Raw genomic sequence first — 21,133 nt, 5'->3', positions numbered from 1 at the left:
TCATGCCCGTTGCTGGTTGGCTAACTAGCAACAGGGTCTTGCCAGCCAATGGAATTGTGTGATTACAAGCCAGGGGAATCCCATAAAAGAGGGCTCCCCTGGCCCAGAGAGCCAGTCCGGATTTACCTTATGCCTTGCCAATAAACCAAGAGCTGACTGTCACTCGACTCGTGTCTTACTGCCTGCGCAATCTAACAAAGGGCTTAAGGGCCTCTGAAGCAAGTAAACATCATATTTTGATGTAACTCTATACATGATTGTACTGATATTAATTTCAGGGCATTTTTCAGATGATCAGATATTTATAGACACTTTGCTTTATCATAAGTGATTATTACAACTCTTGGATATCTCAAAGCATGGCCAGATGGATGCTCCATGGTAGAAGGCGAAGGAAGATGCCTCCCCATATGTGTAGCATGTAAGAGTAGCATAGGATAGCTTTTGAACCCATATGGTCAGGCAATCCTGGTTAATGTTCTGTCAAATATACTTAGTCCTGAGCACAATGCTGTGCTACAGGTATAGCAAGCCCTAAAATGGAGGGGAATATGCATAAACATAGAAGGATGGAACGTAGGGACATAGCACCCAAATTGTGATTTGGAAATCAGACACAGAAGGCTGAGGTACTGTCAGTGGTGGGATTCAGCCAGTTTGCACCACTTTGGCAGAACTGGTAGCTAATTTTTTGTTGCCCAGGCCCAGAATGGACTTCTGGAAGCGGCATCCACACAGAGAACACAGAGAACCGGTTGTTCACATATTTGAATCCCACCACTGGGTACTGTTCATGTTGGATACATTTAGCTACAGCTAAAAATTATGACATGAATTTGGGATGTCCCAGAGAGATTTGGAGCTGTGTTTGTCAGATGGTAACTTCTGGTGCAATTTATCAGACTACTTCTGAGATTGACAGGAGTCTTAAATACACCAATTTATACTATTGTTCAGGAATTTGTGGTTCAAAAGAGGAAGGGAATCCCTCTGGTCAAGCTTAAAGTACCCCTTTTGGATTTTGGCCTCAAGAGATATCAAGAGTTGACTCATATTTTCCCTTTCTAAAGTTTTTTTATTTTAAAGTTTCTTTTTACAGAAAAGTACCAGAGTAGTATCTGCAAAAAAATAAAATAAATAAATACACGGATGGTCTTGCTTTGTTATATTCAGTTACAACTTAAGCCACACTTATTTTAATAGAAGAGTTGTTTATAAGCAATGAATTAATTCACAAGGAAAATAGTTTGAGATCAAGACTCTTCGGGTGAGCAGAGCTCACACTGAATAGCTCTGCTCCTTAGTTCTGGTTCATGTGGAGGCTGTCCAGCCATATGTGTAAAGGCCCCTTTCTATGTACAACCATTTCAGATGGTGATTTTCATGACAAGAATACTGGTGATATTATCCGTACATAATATCAAAAGGAAGCTCATCTTAAGCCCCATTCAGTCATTTGAGTTTTTTTTAGTGATGAGCACAAGAGCCGCTCCTCCATTCCTCCTTGTCTCCTATATCATTTCCTCCCCCCTCCCCTTGCAGGATAGGCACAAGAAGCTTTCTGTCCATGGGAACAGGGATATGCGATGAGGTTCATTTACAATTTAGAAAATAAAGTGTTTCCCCACTTTTATGGAATTTGGAATATACAGACACTTTGAGAGCAAGCTCCAAAAGAAACATAACATCATTCACTGTTTCTCAATCTTGGCAACTTTGAGATGTGTGGACTTTAACCCCTGAAATTCTCCAACCAGCATGTTAAAATTCTGGAAGTTGAAGTCCATACATCTTAAAGTTGCCAAGATTGAAAAACACTGAAGTTATGTTTCTTTGGGAGCTTTTTTTTTTTTACACCACTGCTCTAATCTTCAAGCAATAGGGTTGTGCAAAACATTTGAAATCATTCATCAGGTACATTTTGTTCCAGATTTGTATGTCTGCCTTGAGTTGTCTACACTACATCAAGTGGCTTTGTGTGCATTTTTGGGGACAGGAGCCAGGAGAAGCGTCCATGTAGTCATAGGAGCCTTGTAAACAAAATGGTTGCCTTAACAATATATTAAGACAGGGGTCTTCAAACTTGACCCTTTTATGACTTGTGGACTTCAACTCCCAGAATTCCTCAGCCAGGCAATTAAGTCCAGAAGTCATAAAAGGGCCAAGTTTGAAGACCCCTGTATTAAGAGATGTGACTACATATCATGAAGCATCTCCTTCACATGGTTTGCCCAGCCGTGTTGAACACATCATCTGTCACAGTATTGTATATGACTATCGGAAAGCATGTAGTCATATGACAAAGCAAGAGGTGGAAAAGGGTCTTAGAATGGAGCTGTTGGCAGCATTCCAAGCAGCTGCCCAGCTGCCTCTCCCATAGGGATGCCCTGGGGATTTGATTTCTGGAATGTTTTTCTCTCTAATGCCCACCCAGATCGGGTTCTTTTTCAGACTCAAAACTTTATTTTGTTGTCTCCTCCCACCACACCAAGTTCGGCCTCATTCTGTTCATTTTTAAGAGAGTTGTCCTGTTGATCGACAGATATAAGACAAATTAGGACAGAGTCTCCAGCCCAGCTATGTAATTTCTTTCCATCTTTATGTTGATTTGGAAAGAATAAAAATGTTCTTCATCCAATGTTTTTAGGTAAGCTCAGTTGCTTTGGGCCTTCTCATCCAGATTCCAGGTGGCCAGATGTGATCACTGACCAGCAAACTTATTCAGTCACTTCCTTATCTACTATAATTTTCCTTTTAATTCAGGACATGTGGTAAAATTATTAATTCTAAAGAAATCAGAATAATAATACAAATTCTCCACAAGGTTATTTCTACAGCACATACATAATTCTTCACTGCTCTTTTTAAAGATCTTTTTGTTTTGTTTGGTAGACACATTAGTGCAATTGCAGACATTGTTGTGTAAATAGAAAGGCATTTATTTAGAGATGCCTGTAAGCATTTTGTACATAAGGTTCCCAGACCAGAATGCATTGCAGGATGCTTATCTGGACTGAAGGAGTGAAACATCTGAAGACACTTACCCTAAAGGGGTACTTAGGCTTAGTTGATATCTCAGCGTTTTTAAGTGACAGGGGTCACCAATAATTTCAGTCTAAATCTGTGTACTCCCCTATCCATGTTAATGGAAGGAGTAATTTGGCTCCTAAATTTACAGGTCCAGTATTTCCTATTCCTTCACCAGCTTTCTTATTATTGGTTAGAAAGTTCTCATGCTGTATTATTTATTTACTTGCTGATTCCTTCAGTTTTTAAACTGCCACAGTACAATTCAATCTAAACCATGTTTGGTAAATATCATTTAAAATGACCACAGTGAATAATAATAATAATAATAATAATAATAATAATAATAATAATAATAATAATAATAATAATAATAATAATAATAGCAACAACAATCACTAATTACTACCAATTATACACACACATGGAAGAACAACTGGAAAAAATAACAAAATATTGGGACTTGCAGATTGAAGTTAAATGCTTATAGAAAAATAAATCTTCTGTTATACCAGCAGTTCTCAACCTATGGGTCGTGAACCCATTTGGGGTCAATCGACCATTTCACGGGGGTCGCCAAGCAAGGCTGTCTGCCATTTTTTTTGTCCGCCATTTTTTTTGTCCGCCATTTTTTTTTGTCCGCCATTTTTCCCCCTTTTCTGGTGGGTGCCTTACCTCCCTTGGGCTGGGCCAGCTGGTGGTCGGCCTGCTCCGTCTCTGCTGCTTGCCAGCTATGCCTCGGCCAGCACAGGGGGCGGAACCACGCATGTGCGGCGCTCCCGGGCAGGGAAAATCCTCGACTTACGACCGGTTGGGTAGTCCTCGACTTACGACTGGTTTAGTCCTCGACTTACGACCCGTTTAGTCCTCGACTTACAACCGGTTTAGTCCTCGACTTACGACCGGTTGGGGGTCGCGGCATTAAAAAGGTTGAGAACCACTGTGTTATACCAATTGTGAATGGGCCTTTGGAATGATACCTAAATGGACTTCCTCAATACCTGGCAACATTGAATTTATCAGACCTGAACTCCCTACTTTTACAAATAACCACTCTGCTCAGAACTGCCTATATTCTTAGACACAACCTTAATAATTCCCATGTCCTTGGTTAGAACTTGAATTGTTTCCACCACTCTTGACTGTGAATCTAGATGCAGATTACCCATACATAATTACCAACAGTTAATTTCAAAAGTCAACATTATTGGAACAGCTTGCATCCTACAAGGATACCTTTAACACCATAAAACAACAATATATGCCTTGAGAAGGACTTGATAGGTGGATAAAAATGCCAAATCCAGTCTCAACATATGGCCAATAGTGCAACCAACCAGCCATAATAATAATATCACATATATTATGCCAATAAACTATGACATCCTTGATTCTTCTAAGAAACTTGATGCATATGAAGGCCAACATCAGCTAAAGAACTGGCAGCTGTGAGTTCACATTGTATACAAACATGTATATACATATATTTAAAATAATCAGAATAAAATCCATTATTTTTTCATTGTAAGTTCATTTCTGCATATTCTCAGAAACACACACACACACACACACACACACACACACATATATATATACAAGGTCATAAAAGGTAAGTATAATATTATGGAGTGAGCTGCTTGCTATTAAAAATATTATATATTTTATATTCATTTATTGGCCAATACTATTTTTAATACTCTATCTGTTATATTCCAAAACAGTATTACTTATGACATATATCATTTATTAAGTAATGAATTTAAGATGTTTATATATAGGCTACAGTTCATGAATCAGAGTTACACAAACAAGACTGGGTAAAAATGTGAACTCTCAAATCACTCCAGTGCATTTCAAGGCAAACAAAATAATTCCATTTGAAAATCATAGATAGCACATTATCCCAATAAAATTAGTACAGAGAGACAGAAATCGATACACATGGGTCTGTACAAGAGATCTTGTATGTGTTGTGTCCTCTTTAATATAAATGTTATTTTAAAAACGAATATAATATTTTTTAAGTTAAGACTGAAAAATATTGGTTCTGTTTTGGGCAGAACAGAACGATCCACTCAATGTGCTTACAAAATATTCTGGTTGTGGCTACTCAGGATCAACAGGTCTTCTTTACAATGTTATGCCATACTTTTAACAAAGTTGTGCAGACAGATAAATCAGTAGAGTTAAATGTATTGATTATAAACTCCTGAGCAAAAGAAATTTTATTACATTTTACAAAGCATGCACATAAAAACCACATAAACTAGCAATTAAAAGAAAAAGAGTAAAAAAGAGAATAGGGATAGAAACATAAATTTATACAAAGAATGACCTGATTTCTTCTTTCAAGGGTGTAAAGAATGCTTACTTTTGACTTTTCTTTTAAGACTATAAGTTATAATAAAATTGACACCCTCCCCCCCAAAAAAAGAAAAAGAAAAGAAAAGAGAATTACAATAGATAATCCATTCCTGCTTTTCCTGGTGCTGAACCTCTACTCTAATTTGCCCAAATATCAAAGGCAGTGGTGGCGAACTTATGGCACACATGCCAGAGGCGGCACTCAGAGCCCTCTCTGTGGGCACGCGTGCTGTCGCCCCAGCCCCGCCTCCCCCCGTGGCCCTCTCCTCACCAGTAGCCTCCCTGGAGGAGAATCCCCCTGGGTGCGGCCCACACGGAGCAGTGCAGCCAAGGACATAGCCGGGCAGCAGGGACATGACTCCGCCCTCGCATCCCATAGCATGCAGATGCTGCTGTGGGGTGTGGGCAGAGGGCGTGGGTGCCATGGTGCTGCAGAACTGCCTGGGTGATCTGCTGCGGACCATGGAGGCGGTGCATGTCCCTGCGGGTGGGCGGGGCAGGGGGCAGGTGGGGCGGAGCAGGCAGGGTGGGAGGCAGAGCGGGGGCAGGGCGGTGGTTGGGCACTTGGTCTCTAAAAGGTTCGCCATCACTGATCAAAGGTATCAGAATTTTATTCATTATCCCTTTAAGCCCGGTTCAGGTGCTTCAAAACTTAATTACAGTGAAGTAGAGACATCTTACTTTATGTCCTTGTGCCCCTCTCTCTGTAGAGTGTCCGTTTCTATCAGAAATTCTTTTCAACCTTGGAAACTTGAAGATATATGGACTTCAACTCCAGAATTCTGCATGCTGGAAAATTTTGAAGTCGACATATCTTCAAGTTGGCAAGATTGAGAAGCACTGCTCCAAGCAATTATGAACTCCTCAATTGCTGTCCACACATGTTCAGAATCTCACCAACAACCCATCATCCTGTAACTTCCTGGATTTTCCTATTCCTCTTGACCCATATATTCCTTCCTATATTTGTTTTGTTTTTCAATCTTCATTCAGTTCCGGCCACTTAGGTTAGAAGGGGAATGCCAGCTTTATCTGTTTAAAAATGAAATGTATGTCTACCATTTCACTGGTTTACTTTTGGTCAAGAGAACTTGTAAAAGCAAACAAAAAAGAGAGGGCCATTAACCATTCACTGTAAAATAGCGAACAGCCAGCTGCTATTCTCCTGGTGGATTAGTAAAAAGAAAAAAGGGCAGTGAATGGAATGGAGAGAGAGAGAAGAATTCCTTCTATAGCAGGGGTGTCAAACTCGCCGTGTCACCTGACGTCACGACATATCGTGACTTTTCCCCCTTGCCGGAGCTGGAGTGGGCGTGGCTTCTACATGATGCATCCTGCCCACTGGCCAGCAGTTTGACACTCCTGTTCTACAATATGCAGTAGTCAGCTGGACTGAAAGTATTTGCTGACCATAAAATGTAACATCAAGAAAACCAGGCAGCATTACTTGTGCTAGCTCAAATCAGGAAACACTGCAATTGACATGACCTGGAATGGAAAAAACAAACTAGTGGAGGACTAGAGGACAACGTGATGCATTCTGTGCTTCAAGAAATAGTCAATGGGCCATACTCAGCTGGTGCTGATCAAGATCTCTTTTCTGAGATCTTCATCACCCCACCCAATCCTACCCTGTCTATGAGCCCACCAATTCTTTCTTCCTCTACTTTTTTTTGTAATTTGATTCTTATTCATTCTTCCACATGACCAAATCACAACACACTTCATTCACAATGGCCGCTCATTCTTTATTTCAATTCACATTCATTCAGTGGGTTCATCCTTGATTCTGTCTCTTGTTTTACAACACAAACTTTGTAAGGACTGCATTCGTGCTGAACTAGGCTTATTTTTATGTTTCTGACATCCTCATCTCTTCTCAACTCGCTTTCCATCTAATGAACTTGGTAGAAACATGCTCTATACACAGCTGTTTTTGTTTCCTGTAACAAACAATCATTAAAAAATGTGGTGGGTGTGGGTGCATTGTATATAAAATTAAGAGACTGTAGACTCACGTAAACACCATGGAGTCATGCAGTACCTGGTGGCCTGGAAAGATCTCCCATCCTCCCAAAACAAATGGGTCCACAAAAAACAATTGCTCAAACATTTTCATGATCGTTACCCAGGCAAGCCTGACTAACATGTATTTTATCTCTTCTTCTCCCTATTTTTTATGATTCTCCCTATTTTTAGTGTCTCCTGATGTCATTATATTGTTCTATACTATAAAGGTACCAATAAAGGACAATATTTGTAGCTCAGAGTTGAAATGAGGGGTCCATGGGTCTCCAAGGACTCCTCACACCATAAAGGGCTTCTTTCCTGAATATGTATGTATGTGTGTGTTTAATTCTGAAATACTTATTATATTTCAGAAGTACATGCTAAAGATCTATCTTTTCATTGACACTTTTCCTGGGCCTATAGGATCTTCTATTTTAAATGCCTATATTTTAGGTTAAGTTTTTTAAATTCCTTATCAGTTTCACTGTAATATTTTAATCTTATATTTTCTTGCTTTGATGTTTTCCCTTCTTTGAAATGCTTTTACAGGACAAAATATAGAACAAATGAAAAAGTTGGCATGTACAAGTATGTACAGTGAGATGGCTAATAATTCTGTTAGGCTCATACTTTAAAAGCAATTTATTTAATGTCCTGCCTTTTAACCAGTAGCCTTAAGAAATATTTTGTAATTCTTCAACATTTGAATTGTGTAGATTAGGCTCCTATGTTGGTTTGTACCATAAACCACAGGGGCTCTGTGTTTAATTCTTTTAAATTTGGGGTTTAAATTCCTTAATCACAAGGCATTGAAATATATATGAGCTAATATTCTCAACTTTTCCAACTTTTAGAGGAAAGCATAGTATTAATTTTGCACAGTTGACATAAAATGCTGCCTCAATGTCATTTATGTGATGCTCTCATTAATTTGGGCCTAATCCACTTCACAGAAAAGCTAGAATCTCGTGCCCTTTAACCTAATGGAAGTATTCTATAGCAGTGCTAACCTTAATCTTATGTTGTTGATTTACAGCAGGGGTGTCAAACTCAATTTCATTGAGGGCCGCGTCAGCATTGCAGTTGCCCTCGGGGGGGGCGGGTGGGTGTGGCCTACCGGGTGGGCATGGTCAGCTCTACATCGTTCACGTCAAGGGGGCCTGTGGGGGCCTGGGCAGGAGTGGGACAGATGTGAGGGTCTCTGGCAGAAGGGGATGGGACCAGGGCAAGTGCCAAGTCATGGTCTACTGGAGGAGCCTTACTGTGAGGAGAGCGCCCTGCTGCCTGCCGAAACTGGGCAGGCTGGCAGCTGGGCGGCCTCGTGCTTCTTTTTGGATTTGCGCTGCCTGGCTCAGCCTCTCGGCGCTGTGAGGAGAGCGCCCCGTTGCCTGCCAAAACCAGGCAGGCTGGTGGCTGGGCAGTGTCGTGCTTCTTTTTGGATTTGTGCCACCCAGAGCGCCCTGCTGCCTGCCGAAACCCCTCCCCCTGGAGCCCATCAAGCTGGATATGTGATGTAGGCTAGGGCCATTTGCTGGCCACTTCCAGGCGATGGTGCATTTCTTCATTCCTCACAAATGGTAACACCTCCCCAGCATGCACCCAGGGGGTGGGGCCAATGAGGCCGGGCTGGTTCCTCACTGTTTCCAGATGGTCTTGTGGAGCTAAGACTGAATGCGTTTCAGCATAGATGGCCACCACAAAATTTTACATTGGCTCCTGGCCGGCCTGGGCCAGGGCCAAGGCAGCAGGGGCTGTTCCCTCACTGTTTCCAGGATGGCTTCGCGGGCCACATGAAACCACTTCGCGGGCCGCATCCGGCCCCTGGGCCTTGTGTTTGACATGTCTGATTTATAGGCTTAACTGATAGATGTTTACTTTTTATACATTAAGATTCAAAATCCATCAATATCTGCCTGGGACTGCCTGTTTCCTATTGTTTCTGCTTTCCCCACTGGATCTAATAGGGAAGGCATGGCCAGGATGCCTTCCATCAAAAAATATCATCTTGTTAGACCCAGGGTTCATGTCTTCTCTGTGACAATGCCTATCCCAAAAAACAATATCCTACCAGAAATGTAGGTGATCTTAACCTTGTTAGTTTTTTATAAGGCCTTTGGGCGAGGAGTTTGGTAAGCTCTATTGGTAATACTGTTTTTTAAATTGGGATCATTGAAGTAGGATGGTTAAATTGTTTTTTTAAGTGTGTTATCATTTAGAGCAAGGGTGTCAAACTACCAGCCCGCGGGCCGGACAACGAAACCGCACCCATCCCATTGACGGCAATGGGGAAAAAGCTCCGATATGTCGCGCGACGTCACATGATGTTGCGAGTTTGACATGTCTGATTTAGAGCAAGGGTGTCAAACTGCCGGCCCGCAGGCAGTTGCATCATATGGAGGCCATGCCCACCCCATTTCTGGCAATGCAAAAAAAGTCGCAATACATCGCAACACGTCACATGACGTGGCAAGTTTGACACCCTTGATTTAGAATCATTGCTGTGAGATGGGAATACATATACATCATTTAAATAATCTCTTCCCCCACGCATATAAACAAATGCAACACACGAGGTAAAACTTCAGCAAATGTTTGAAATTGGTCTTAATTGGACCTAGAAATGTTTGATAAGGGAAAGAATGCGTCCCAAGTTACCCAGACGAATGGGCTCATCTGTAGGAAATAAATCCTCTTTTTCTTTGCCCCAGTCTGTTTACTAAAGAATTTTCATAATGAAATCAAAGCTGTGGCAAAAGTGGCAAATAGAAAAGAGCCGGCATGCAGGCAGAGAAGGTTAAAAAAGAAACATTTATTTGAAACTGAAGTTTTAATTTCATCACCCTGTGCAACATAATTTTTCACTTGTTCTTCAACTTTGAATAATATTGTTAAAGTAAAACAAAGGATTTTTTTTATTTGTTTAAAAGAAAATTATATGTTGATCTGCAAACTCTTAAAACTGGAGTCTAGGATTTCGGTGATTTTTACATGTTAGAAATTAAACAATTATTTTTTATAAAAATCTGCATACAGTATTTGGGAATTGTCTGCACAGAAATACATATATTGATATATACGTGCCAAAGCTCCAAATATATATTGTGCTAAGAAGAATTCCTTGCAGAATTGTGAACATCTAGTAATATTGATTATAATAAAAAATAGTATAGAATACGTGCAGTTTTCAAACTAATAAGAAAAAGACAAGCTGAGTATTAGAAAAACTGACACGTTCCTCCTTTTCTTTAGTGACATTCAGAACTATCTACTTGATATAACTGAACAGCAGGCATACTTTTTATTATAATTTTTCATATTACAAATATGAACTTAATCTCATATTAAAATAAGACATGTATTAGTTTTGATTTCCAGAGAAGAAGTTTTAATATTCTGCTGTGCAAAAATAAGAAGATATAGGCAGATAAAAGGCTAAAATATTTAAAATCAAATAATAAATATGGACTGGAACCAACCAAAAAACATTTCTGATTCATATCTAAAACCCACATTTTCATTAAAAGTTTTTCAAGATGGCTTTTGGATTTTACAGTTTGCTGTCTGTTAGTTGAAACGAACATTTTTTGCTCACAAAATAGCCGCATATTCATACATAGTATGAGAAACAGATTTTCTGAGCTGAGCGCTGGTACATGAGATCCAGTCGCTCCAATTTTGCTCTTCACTTTGCACAAAAATAATAGCATATTTGAATTTTACCATTTGTGGAGCAAGCAATTTTGATCTTTGACAAAAACTTCCATAACTGAACTGGGAATTAACCTGGCTTCCCAATCACTCTGAAATGTTTGCAAACTACTGAATGTAATTATTCAATGGCCTGACAATACCATCATTTAATCTACTGACCACATTAGTTATGAAACATTAAGTTTACATGTTCTTTAAATAAGACATTGGAATGTTGAAGGAAATATCCCTACTAATGCTAAACACACTTCCAAACTACTTGTCTAACCATTCCAGTTATGAGTAAGAAGAATCACAGGATGAATCTGTAGCAAAGGGAAATAATTTAAGCATCCCTGCCAAACCCACTTCTTCAAAGGCAGGGGTCTTCAAACTTGGCCCTTTTATGACTTGTGGACTTCAACTCTCAGAATTTCTCAACCAGGCATGCTGGCTGAGGAATTCTGGGAGTTGAAGTCCACAAGTCATAAAAGGGTCAGGTTTGAAGACCCCTGTTCAAAGAGTTCCACATGAAAGATAATTATGTCTGGCTGCTACCTGTCAGGCTGAACTTCTTGATGTACCCTGGTTTATTCAGCTTGGGAATTTCTTACCCCTCTACCAATACTTCCTTCATTTTAAATCTTAAGAAAAACAGAAAGGAAGTTGCTAGTCCTGACCGAGTTCCAGAAACACATATAGGACTTAATAAACCTTGTGCCAGTCTTGAAGTACAATCTTGCCCATGTCACTTTGCAATCTTGCACATGTAGAATGTTTAAATGAGAAAATCCCCGCAAAAGCAATGAAACTGACTAGACATAAAGAGGTGCTTCTTGGGAGCATGAAGAAATAAAGGAAGATAATAATCAGGAGAAAATAAAGGAAAACAATAATCACAGCCAGAACATTTTAAGTAAAAACTGGTTAAATCAGATGTTATCTTGAATGAGACCTAGGTTTCAGAACATATTCCGAATTTACAGCACAGGAAATTTGAAGGAAATCCTGCAGGCCTTTTGTGGGGCGGGCGTTGATTTTCGTTCGGTTTTTCTTGCTTTTTGTTTTTGTTGCTGCTGCTGTTAAATGGGGAGGAGATGGGAAGAAGACTTTTTTAAGAAACAAAATACAAATTATGTTTATCTAGATCTGTCAGCATGGAATCAACCTCCTACATTCCTAAGCAGTACTTCTTCTTAGTGTTTTTCCCACAAGTGTCGGGTCCACTGTTTTTCAGATCAGCCAAGTGTTGATCCATTGGTTGTGACAAGAATTGACCAACTGGCTTGTTGCCTGATCCTGATCCCATGGGCTGAGAAAGAGTAGCTGGCCCAAAGCCACCCAGCTGACTTTCACGCCTAAGGCGGGACTAGAACCCATAGTCTCCTGGTTTCTAGATTGGTGCTTTAACCATGATACCAAACCAAACTGCCTGTTGTTGTTTTTTAAGCAGCACTATTCTGACACATGAAACAAAAAACTAGAGCTTATCTCAAGAGTCCTGATCTTTCCACGATATATACTTGATACTTAAATCCCTGTCTAAATTTAGGACTGGTGGTGAGAACTCATTTGAGCCTCATTTGGTGCTTTGTGGGGAGAGAGGAAATTTACTTGAGACCCGTCATAAGATGCAGGTAATAAAAAGTTTGTAGAAGACATTGTGATCTTAGGCACACAGTATATTATATCTCTACATTTTAATTCTCCAGATCCGAGAGCGTTATTGTACACTGTCCTTGGCACTGAACCACAAGGACATGGAAACTGACCACATTCTGGTCCGAAAACACATGGAATTTTTATACAGTGCCTATGCAAGAACAAATAAACTGGAGAACATAATATTATAACAAGCTCACGTACAATGTAGGGAAAGAGAAGCCTATCGAGTGGACATATATATATATACTTGCTATTAAAGCCAGATCCTGCTTCCCCCAGGAACAAAGACAGTGCCTTCTCTGCCTTACCAAGCTTACTATCATCAGATGACTTCAATCATTGTTTTCAAATTAAGGTCCAGAATTGAAAGCCATTTTCTAACTAAATGCATAGCTGTTTTGAATTAAAGCTATATTGGCTTCTCTTTATCGTTGTATCATAATTTAATTAAATAGGCCTCCTGTGGAAGAATTTGTTCTCTTCTAACATGTCACAAGCAGTAGTGCTTACCAACTCCAGCTGCTATTCCCACATAAAGCATGCATTTACAATAAGCAAGCAAATACACAGACTTTCTCCAAAACCACAAGCAAATTCTGGGTGGCTAATTTGTTTCTTCTTGTCTAATATTTTTTCCTCATGGAACCCAATGGCACTTGCCTCAACCAGCAGAGGTACAATGTAAAGATGTCTTGGGGTTACAGGAACAATTAGATTGCTAAATTCCTGTCACAGTTCCTGTTTCTAAATAGGCTTATACTGTAACAGCCTTCTTAAATGTAGTTCCGTTCAGATAATGTTGTGATGGCAACTCCAAGGATCCTTAATGCTGACTGGAAATTGTGCATTCACCATGCATCTGGAGGGCACCAGGTTGCATGAAGCTGGCCTACACACTTTAAATTGGAGAATTGGTCTGAATTTGTTGGTCCATTTAATTTCTTAAATTTGGGAGTCTTAAATTCCCATTAACCCTATCAAGCATGCCCAATGACAAGGAACTGTGGGTGCAGTAGTTCAAAATCCAGAGGAAGCATCAGGCTGCCTACCAACCTGATCCACAGTTAAAAAATTTAGATGGCAGGTGTGAAGATGAAAGTGAAACTCCACTCCTTTTTATATGTACATGTTAAAAAGAGGTAAGGTTTCTATTACGTAGTCACACCTGCCCTGTCAAAATTTAAAGGTTCTGCAGCAGGTGTCCTTGATTCCAGCTCCTTCATTCCATTTCAGTTCTTTGTTGTAGACAGAGGAGATGATTATCCAGAAGGGAATTATTCCAATATATACCTATGACCTACCCACCATTGTTAGCCTGTTAACACCAAACTACTAAATTTCTCCTGTAAAACTCTGGACAAGTGGCTAATCACAAAGAAATACAGAAATTGGTTAACTCTTTGCTACCATCTAAAGGTCACCCATAATTTTGTAGCCCAGCTCTGATGGTTTTGTAATGGGGAATGAAAAGATTCCTTGTCTCAGCAGAAAATGCTGAAAAATGCTCTCCCCTACTCATACAAGGCAACTCTAAGGACTACATTGACACTGGGGGTTATTCAGTATTATTCACTATAACAGGGGTGTCAAACTCGTGATGTCACGTGACGTGTCACGACGTATCGTGACTTTTTTTCCCATTGCTGGCAATGGGGTGGGCGCAGTTTTGTCGTGATGCATCTGGCCCGTGGGCTGGCAATTTGACACCGCTGGTCTATAATATTGTCACTTTAACCAATGATGCCACTGCGAGGAGAGAAAAACACTTGGAAAAACAATGAAGCAATTGGATATATTTTTTTAATGCATTGGCTGAGCAGGCATAAGTTTACTAATATAAGGGATATTTAGAATGACATTCTGCATATTAATAATGCCTATTAGGATGACACACTGAAATGATTTAGCTGTGGTAATTCATTTTATATGGGCTTTTGCTGTTTTAGTTTGTTTCATTTCTGTTTTATCGCGGATGTCCAAAGGAGAGCAAATATAAAAACGTGTGTGATGATATAATCATGCAAAACTCCACAATTTAATGCAAGTTCATAAGGGGGTGGATTTGCATGATGTTTGCTGAAGACACTGCTGTATTTTTTTCTCCCATAAAATATTTTCTAATGGACAGCTAATAGATGGAATGAAATAAGCAAATCAAGACTAATATCAGTATTAAATACTATAAATAGGGCATCATTTAGGATTGTGTTTTTGTCTGAGAAGATTTTAACTTGCTTAAACTTATATGTGTTAGAACTCTACACTTCCTTCATTGCTAAGTCTCAGAGATAGAAGATGGAAGTATGGTTTTGAAAATATATGCCTCCCATTTTATTTAATAATAATAGTTTTCTGCTTGGATGGAGCCTGTTCCAACTTAATTTCCCTTCATTTGTATGTTCCTCTTGGGAATGTTTGGCATTATTATGATCTTCAAACTACAGCCTGGCTTACAATAATAGACCATTATATTACATGTATCCACACAAAACCTGTACATGGATCCTTAAAGTTCTGGCAATTTAGAGAAGCAAGTTGTATCTAATTATATTTTGAGTTTTTGAAAAATACAGTTAATCATTATCTGAGATAGTTGTTGGGACTGGACCCCTTGTAGCTTTTTTTTTATGATCAGGAAAAAAAATACAGTTGTTTCATTGCATTCAGTGACTAAAAATTCTGCCATTACGCAACTCAAGTAATGAATTGAGTTTGATATCAATTTTGTGATTCACAAAATACATTGGTGTCATGTTCCCAGATACTGTGCTGATTCTGATATCTCCAATTTTTGCAAATTAGGAAGTATTTGAAACTTTTGGTTTGTCTTGGATTGTAATCTGGATTAATTTCTTCTTCATGTTCCCCTTCCTCAATTAGTTCTGTCATACCTTTCTTTTTTTTGAAGTGACAACAGTTAAGAGCAAATGCAAGAAAATGAAAGGAAGCTCCATGCTCAGCTTTTGTCTACTCTAAAGCTGTATGAAGAGCACAGCAGCCTTCTGAAATGAACCAAAATGAAATTGATGGTTGCACAATATAGTCAAATAGAATTGGTCATGGTTAAGATTAAAAGTAGCAAGTTAAGAAGAAAAGTAGCAAAGTGATTTTGATGGAAACAAAAATTATTTTGGAAATGAGTAAAGAGGCCTAAACAAGGAGCCTTCAGCAGAGTGAATGAAATAAAAAATAAAAGGGGTGAAATTATTTGGGCAGAACCATAGCGATGTATTAAAGAGCAGAATTGAAATAAATGCTATAAATGTCAGGAGCCAAGAAAAATATAAATGGAAGGAAAGTAATAAATGCTGTGAGAATAATGAAGAATGGTCAAACTCAAGGGAAATATGTTGTAATTGGAAAAATACTAAAATAGGGACATGGTCTGTTAATTGAGGGTATGGCTTGTTTAATCTGCATTGTATTGTTTTCTGATTGGAAGAATGTAACCCTGGTCAGCTAATTGATAACAAAAAGGAATACAAAATACAGGAGGGGGGGGTTCATTCATTTCATTTCATTTCAATGAATGAACCTGGAAGCTGGGATTGACACGATTTTGATCAAAGGCTTCAAGAGGTGACAATAATCAAAAGGTGACTGTGGTTTATGCTGGGCAGGGGATGTGCTGACCAATGTTTTGTGCTTCAGGGTAATTGAAAAATATATAAACTTAAAAAAAGAAGTCTGTTGCATGTTTAGAGAAAGCGTGTGATAAAGTACGAACCTTTGAATTATGAAATGTTTTGGCACATATGGAACTGAAGCTTGATTACCCTATGATAAAAGAAAGCATATGCTGCGTAGTAAGTGGTTTTTGTGAGGAATGAATGCTTGCCAAAAGATGTGAAAATGGCTGTGCTTCTGTCTACTTTGTTACCTGGAAGTTATTGTTGGTGGATAAGGGCAAATATAAATACGGGTAGTCCTCAACTTACAACTGGTTGCTTAGCAACCTTCAAAGTTATGATTGACCTCCCCAGAGCTACTTACAACCCAGTTTCAAAGTTTCAGTGGCCGTCCTCCCCATGGTCCCATGTTCATATTTTGGGGACTTGGCAACCAGTCCATATTTACAAACATTTACACTGTCCCACGGTTCACATGACCATGATTTATGATGTTTTTGGCCACAAACTGGAGGCTAGTTCTGGTTTCCTTGTGTTTTAGGCTCTTTTCTTTCTCTTATTTTTCTTAACTCACACCAGTTTCTTTGACTTGCTATTTCTTTCTCCTTTTCTGTCTGTTGCATTACGCTGCTTATTCTGACAGGGAACAACGTCATGGACCTGATAACAATTTTAAGAAATTAAAACAGCGAGGCAATAACTGTCAAAGCCAAATTCAGAATTTGTTTTAATGTTCTTGGTCTTGTAATCACCAAAAAGCATGAACAGCTTTGGTGGACAATCTTTGCTTCTTCTCAGGGCACATGAGTTTTTAAATCATTTTAAATCATTCACTGAGAAATCTGAATAGGGTGTCTCAAATGAATTCTTTCCAGCTGTTGGTGGTCTTTCCAGGAATGGATGGAGTAACTTATCTGGCCTGGATTCCTTCTGGCTTTTCCCTTAACGTGATAAACTTATCATTTATTGGTATCTCTGTTGACTAATATGCAACCATTTTCATGCTGTATAATTCGCTCACCTCATGTTCAAAATACTTGATTTATGTTCTTTTGCTCAGTGCAACGTTCATGCTTGACAGATAAGGAATCTTAGTAAATTTCTCCCAAGCCTTCTCCACTGAAAAGCTCCCTTTGTTATGCAGACTGGGATTGGGGCTGCTGCATCCATGCTACTTCTGTAAATCACGATGCCCTGTTCCTGTTATCCATATACTTGTGCCTGTAATTTATGTCAGTTCACCCCAAGTCCCTCATTTCACATTATCCCATAGAGCAGTGACAGATTTAATGTATATTATTTTCCAATGAGATTTTTAATTTAATAGAAGTTGCTGCATAGCAGAATGATTTCTTACAGTGTGTGGTGATGTCTTGGCAAATGACAACACACCTCAGTATTCTGGTAGGCCGCTATCCACAGAAGTGGTTTAGGGTTGGGAAAGTTCAGCTTCAGTGGCTGTGGTGCAATAGTTTATTGATTTCTCTGCCCCATTTCATCAAACTGGCAGTAGAGAATGCCCAGACCCAGCCAAATTATATATGTTTTGTTTTCATCTAGGAAAAATAATGTTTGTGTGTAATGAATCTGTGATTTGTATTCTAAATCTACTGTTTCAAAACATATTTATCTGCTAATACTTTCCATTCATATCTGCTGAATTGATTTCCAAGGAAGCATGTTAGAAGTGGGATGATAATTGCCAATACTGGAGAGAGAGAAACAGCCCTGTCTTTCAATCAGTCTTGACTCCTGGTGACTTCCTAGACAAGTCTATGCAGTTTTCTTCCAAGCTTTCAGAAGTGGTTTTCCTTGCCTTCTTCCTAGGGCTGACAGACCCAGCTGTGTTTGTGCCTAAGGTGGGACAATTACTCAGGGCCTCCCAGTTTGGTTCTTTAACCCCTAGATCAAACTGTCTGTCTAATATTGGCTTAGCTCTTAAAAACTGAGGTTAATATCTATTCTGGATCTCCTAGGATTTTTTTTTAATAGAGTGATTCTTTGCCTTAGAGATCTTAGGTGTATTCAACTCCTAATGAAATCAATGAAAGTTATTTGAGATTATTTTAACTTTAAAATGGACCCGAGATTGAGGTTAGATAGACATTATTTGATTATATTCTCAACACAAAGCAGGATTATCAAGTCTGCTCTGAAGAAGAATCTTGGGCACGTCACACATCTGATTAGCGTCAGGTAGAATGGCTACTATTTTTGGATAGAGAGAAAACTGCTTAACATGACATATGGCATATCATAAATACCATAATGATATTTTCTGTTCATGCTTTTTATAATAAGATGGCTCTATTACATATAACATTACTGGAAATGTGCCCCTCTTCAGATCTAAAGCAGGAAATGTGCTATGATATGGGCGGGTCTCTCAGTTGTTTCTTAAAGAAGCTATGATCACATTCTGTTGCCACCTTACTAATGCTTCCTTAATTCAGATGTACATTTTCTGGGAAATTCACTGTGATTTTGTTCCTGGAGTTTGATAGTCTGTGGAGTTTCTGGACTACTTATTGAGAGTTTAGGGTTGTAGTGTAAGTAATAAGCTAATAGTAATAATTCTGTTTGAGTCCAGCCCACTATACATAGCTAGATTGGACTCAAGCAGAACTAAAAGGCCTGGATAGGAAGACCAGAAAAATAATAACAATGAATTGTGCCCTTCATCCATGCAGGGATGTTGACAGACTTTAAATAAAATAAATGAGCATTACAAGTGCAGCAGACAGTTAGGTATATTAATATAACAAAAATGTCCAATAAAATGAGCAGTGGAATAATATCTGAAGAAGAGTGAAGAAGATGCACTGAAGGTAGTATACAATGAAGGTTTACTGAGTGCTGAAGACACCAAACTGGCCTACAAGAAAGACCAAATGAAGAATAGAAAAGAGACATGGCAGGGCATATTACATGGCCACTACATTAAAAAAAAAAAAGTAACAAGCAATACAGATAAGCTCTGACAATAGCTAAGAGCAGAAAAATTGAAGAAAGACACAGAGGGGATAATTTGGGCTTCACAAGACCAGGCCTTAAGAACAAATGCATACAAAGCCAGAATTGAGAACTCAGTTCAGAACATAAATGCCACCTCTGAAAAGAAGCTGAAGAAACGGTGGACCAGTTTTAGCTGAGCAAGATTGCAGAAACTGACTACAAACAACAGCATGACAAAAGAGCAACAAAGGTACACTGGAGAATCTGCACGAGATACAATTTGCCAGCAAATAAGAACATGTGAGACCATAAAGTAGAAAAAAATATTAGAAAATGAAACAGCTAAATTGATCTGGGATTTTAGAATTCAAACAGATAAGCACCTGCCACATAACATCCCAGGCTGAGGTTTGAGCCTGAACACCTCAGACTCAATTGCTGATAAGAAACAACAACAACAAAAAAAAAGTCTGCAGAGGAGACTGCAGAATAGGAGAGAAAAAACTGGAGAAAGTCACAAACTACAAATACCTGCAAATAGAAATAGAATGACTATGGCAAAAGAAAACAAAGTAGTAATAGTATTAGGCACCTTGGGTGCAAGCCTAAAACATCTGGAGCACCATTTGAACCATTTAAGAAGAGACTAGACCACGGGTGTCAAACCCGCGACGTCACATGACGTGTCGCAACGTATTGCGACTTTTTCCCCATTGCCAGCAATGGGGTGGGCGCAGTTTTGGCGTGACACATCTGGCCTGTGGGCCGGCAGTTTGACACCCCTGGACTAGACAGTCACTTGTCTCTGCTCTACTCTACTCTACTCTACTCTACTCTACTCTACTCTACTCTACTCTACTCTACTCTACTCTACTCTACTCTACTCTACTCTACATCAGCATTGGCAGCATGGCTTTACATGGATGACCCGAAGTTCTATGGGAAAACACCATCTGAAATAGAATTGCTGCTCAATACTGTTTGTATATACAGTAAAGATATTATAATGGAGTTTGGACTGGACAAATGTACCACGCTCACCATCAAACAGGCAAAAATAGTGAAAATTGAAGGAATCAAGATGCTCTATGAAAAAAACAACATAATGAGTCTGGATGAAGAAGATCACTATAACTACCTGGGTATGTGGATAAAAATCCCAAATCCAATCTAAACATCTGGCTGATTGGGTTACTGACAGAAATAATACTTACACTGCAATACATAAGACTGATTTACTATAATTAAGAACAACAAAAGACAAGGCCTTCAGAGTTAAAATATTCATCGTAAGACAAAAATACAGACTAAACCCATAATAAAATAAATCAGACTATCTTTGTTATCCTATCGTTTAACATTGCCCCTCTAGACTTCCAATATTTATTGGAAGATTATCTTGAGACTGCCACCAAGCAGCACTGCCTACAGGCCTCACTAACAGCTTCTCTAAGAATGAATGAGTTGAGCAGGAAGAGTATTTCAATGTCAAGCCACTGAGTGCATTGGATATAATATGTATTGACTAGCTCCTTTGTTGTACCTGGAAACTAACAGGAAGCCTAGAGGAGAGGATTTATGTACTTGTGAAGAGTAATGCTAGTCACTAATTGGGCCATTGCATTCTGGACTAACCAAGCTTCTAAATAATCTCCAAGGGAGGTCCCATGTAGAGGACAATGCTCTAGACTAGTTTCACTTTTAGGGTTTTGTGAGGTTTTTTGGCAAATGTACAATTGAAACTGCAATAAAAACTCAAATCTAACTGAAATGGAAATGGGAAGAAATAGGTG

Source organism: Protobothrops mucrosquamatus, unplaced genomic scaffold (assembly GCF_001527695.2).
Source record: "Protobothrops mucrosquamatus isolate PMUCROS unplaced genomic scaffold, P.Mucros_1.0 scaffold293, whole genome shotgun sequence".
NCBI classification, from domain to species: Eukaryota; Metazoa; Chordata; class Lepidosauria; order Squamata; family Viperidae; genus Protobothrops; species Protobothrops mucrosquamatus.
Note: the sequence above shows the minus strand (reverse complement) of the source record.